Source organism: Trachymyrmex cornetzi, unplaced genomic scaffold (genome assembly GCF_001594075.2).
Source record: "Trachymyrmex cornetzi isolate Tcor2-1 unplaced genomic scaffold, Tcor1.1 scaffold23, whole genome shotgun sequence".
Lineage (NCBI taxonomy): Eukaryota > Metazoa > Arthropoda > Insecta > Hymenoptera > Formicidae > Trachymyrmex > Trachymyrmex cornetzi.
Window position 1 is genome coordinate 2,957,062 of NW_017296956.1, and position 4,091 is coordinate 2,961,152.

Genomic DNA, 4,091 nt, shown 5'->3' on the forward strand with positions numbered 1-4,091 from the left:
GGCCTGGGCTCGACCAATACGCGCGAGCCGACGCACATCTCGGGCGTTTCGAGAATGGGCGTTCTTCGTGGTTGAACGTGGACCAATAGCGGGCGACGAGGTGGATCGAAACCCGTAGGGGAAACCCCCTTCTTCCGGTTCTCCGCAACCGTCAGATGGAGCTGGCTGCATCGCCCGACGCCGGAGAGTGTCTCGAGGTGGTGGAGAACGCGGATGGTCGATGGAACGTGGCTACGGTGGTGGTGGTAGTGATGGTAGTGACGGTGGTGGTGGTGGTGGTGGTGGTGGAACGCGGTGGGACCGAGCGGAACGTGACGACTCCTAATTGTCTAATTCCCGGGCGCGCAATGCGCGAATTGATTGGCAATACGGGTGCACGTGGCTGTGTGCACGAGCGCATGGCTGGGAGGGCAAACATCCCTCTCGCGTTCGCCCGTACGCGTACACAAACCGCGCGGCCGGCGGCACCTCGTTCCGCTCTCGTGAGACCGAGCGATGGCTGATCTAGGATTTATATATAGTCGGTGATATGCACAATCCCAACATCTATCACATTTAATTATAATCGGCGAGAGACGACGTGCGTGCTGAGACACGTGACTGGATCCTTCATTCGACAATCTGGTTTTCGATTAATTGTTTGTGCTCAAATTTGGGCTTGTAAATAAAAAGAATTATTTTCGGAGACACTTGAAAACAATACTTCTCGCGCGAAGCTAGATACTTATTTCCAAATGATGTAAATAAAACATGAAAATGTTACTGAAACAAGTATTTTATCTCGATTGATATTTCCCTCTTTAGATTATTTTTTGAGAAATAGGCTATTATTTTTTCCAAAACTCACATAGATTTTTAACTATTAACATTTTTGAACAGCTGATATTTTCCTTTCTTCTGAATACTTTCAATAATTTCACATAAAGCAGTTTTTTCCTATATTATCGCGGAATATACATACACATCGCTTATACAAGAATAATATAAATCAGTAAAAAAGAAATAAATATTTGCGCTCTTTATGAGGGAATAACGCGGGATGTTTCACTGATAGGAGGAATGGATTGGAGCGTTAGCAGAAGCGACATATTGAATCTCCGATCCAAAAGAAAGAAGCACATCGATACAGCGAGGGTGGGGAAGCGCCTGCAACACGCGCTCTCCTCGCGAGGAAAGAGATATACCAGAAGGCAGGGAGCAAGCGGAAAGAGAGAATTGAGCCGTCAAGCATAGGGGTTTTTGTCGTTCGCCAGTCGCCAACAAGACTGAGGAGGCCTTGAGCAACGTACGAACGTTGTCTTCTACTTCATGATGTTCTTATTCGAGTTTGTCGCATTAGCATGTTAAAAACAAACATTTAATTAAAAGCCACGATAACGAAGTATTGAAGCAGCGATATCTTTTTGCGCAACTTCATAAGAAATCGACACACATTTTTTACATAATATAATTAAAACTGTAATGACTTAAGATGGCTGAATTTTACGTAATTAATTAATATTCAGTGTTAAGCGAAAACTTTTTTTTAATTCCCTCTTATCTCTAGACCTTTTTTTAGACATGTAACACAAATTTAATTTACATAAATTATTTCATGGCTATAAAATCATCTGTTAAATATTAATAGATAACGTAATTAGAGATATTTATTATTTCGATCCTCTAATTATATAAAAATAGTGAGAGATTTTTCAAACAAGCAGATTTGTTTATAAATTTAATTGCACTTCGTACAAATATGGTACGTTAGTCTTAAAAGAAGCAAAAATTTATAAAATTCTATTGTTAGCGATATAGGAAACATGGTATTATATCCACAGACTCTTAGCTAGTATTCTAAACAAAACATATAACATGGCACAATCGCGACAATCTCACTACACGACCAGTGATATCTTAGGATTATACTAATCCGATTGACATTGTGATGAAGGTAATAGCGAGCAAGTTTTTTGACATTACCTTGGTATGTCCCACAGGGCAAACCAATTTCAAAGAAAGAAATTTCGGACAAGCCGATTAACCTTTGAAGGGTTGCGAGACGTTATAACGTCTTAAAATCACTTTTATTATAACGTCTTAAAATCATTTTCGTTATAACGTCTTAAAATGTTTTTCATCCGATTATACATTAAATATAGGGTAAACTCGGATACGATGGCCATAGTTTTTTAAAATGCAAAAAACATACAATAGGCCTGTTCTTTTTGACTGAACTTTTGCACCAGTTCATCTTTCTTCTTCTTCTTTCCTCCTGGAAAGAAAAGAAAGAAAGACGAACTGGTACCAAAGTTCAGCCAAAAAGAACAGGCCTATTTATTCTTGTTACTTTTTAACAATATTTGAGATATTACTTTCACTGAAGCTTAAAGTAACAAATACTATCGAAATTAAAGAGAAAATACTTAACAGAACTTTAATTTTATCAAAATATTACAAAGTATGCATTGGCCATCTTATCTGATTTTTAGAGTAAAGATGGCCATGATATTAAGAAAGATAGCCATATTATTTATAAATAAATAGTGAAAATAAAAGTATTAATTATAGGTCACTTTGCAATTTACGTACTTTTATTGTGTATGTAATGTTGATTATGGCAGCTTAACTGTAATTTATTAGACATCATAACAGTTTTTAGCAGACACGTGCAAAACTTTGCAGATAGTCGAAAAAAAAAATATTAGATAATATTTATAATATTGTTATTTTGAACAGTGTACTCATATGAACTACTGTAAATATTGATTATCTTTAAGAATGACTATAAAAATGCACTATTTATCAATTATTGGAGAAATTATGGCCTATGACCATCTTTTCCGTATGGCCATAATACCCTAGTTTACCTTATATTTTTTCCTAGAGCCAAATTTTTGTGGTTTAAGAAAAAATTTCTGCTCTTTTAAAGATTAAGAAAAATTTCGGTTATCGATTGCTGACAAGATGTAGGTTTTTACGAGTAGTATTGTTGCACTGCTACCACGACGCTTTCGTAATTCCCGGCGATTCTTCTCGCCTTGGGCGGATTATGTTACGAGCGTTACGTGTGAGAATGTTTAAATGCGATGTGAAATAGAATCGCGGAGTCAATTAAGACGCACCGTAGTGCCGAACCGTTGACGTTAATTAGACGACAGAGCGACTGAGATCGTTTAACTGGCAAGTGATTCAGTTTAGTGAACCGCGACGAAACCTGCTATGTTGAATATATAACGCGCATGTGTAAATAATGTGTGTAAATTTATTATATACATGCATTCAGATTACAGATTGCGATTGTAAATTATTTCTAATTACAAGTTTCGTGTGTAATTAAGCTCAAATAACTAATTATAAACATTATAAAATAGTATAATAATGTTTATTAGTATTACTAATTAAAGTTATTAAGCATAAAGTATATTTGAAATCCCATATTTTAACATGACGTATGACAAATTGAATGATTATAAAATAATAAAAATTATATTTAAATATAATGTTATCCGTAAATAGCGCATACATCTGGGATATACCTATCCTACAGGTTTGTAACTGATAGTTTAAGTAAATGCTTGAACTTTTGTTAACCACCGAATACCGTGACGAGCAGAATGTACGAACGTTTGCGCGCAAAGCCCGGAGAAGGGGATGTTCCGGGCGCTCCCCGCGATTTGCACATTAACGGGGAATAAACGATGCCGAAATACAGCGCGGACGCGCGATCGCTATAATAGGAGCACCGAGTAGTCTATTAAGCGTCCTCAAAACCAGTTAGTGAGTCGGCAATCCAGTTTAGGTACAAAATGGCTGTCGTTTAGCGAGGATTAATGGTCTCGGGAGTGCCCCGAGGCAGCATAATGGGGCAGATGCGTTCTGGATGAGGGGGAACAACCCTCTCTGATCTCTCCTCCCCGCCATTTATATCTCGACAACCTCCGCGCGCCACCCTGCCTCCTCGTGCCTTATCCCACCCCTCCTGTGGCCTCGTTATGTACACCTATCTGACTACAGGCTCCATTATGCCCTTTTTGTGTGATGCTCCACGTACGCCGGATAAATACGCGATATCTGTGCACCTACATACCAACACTTGGAAATTACAGCCT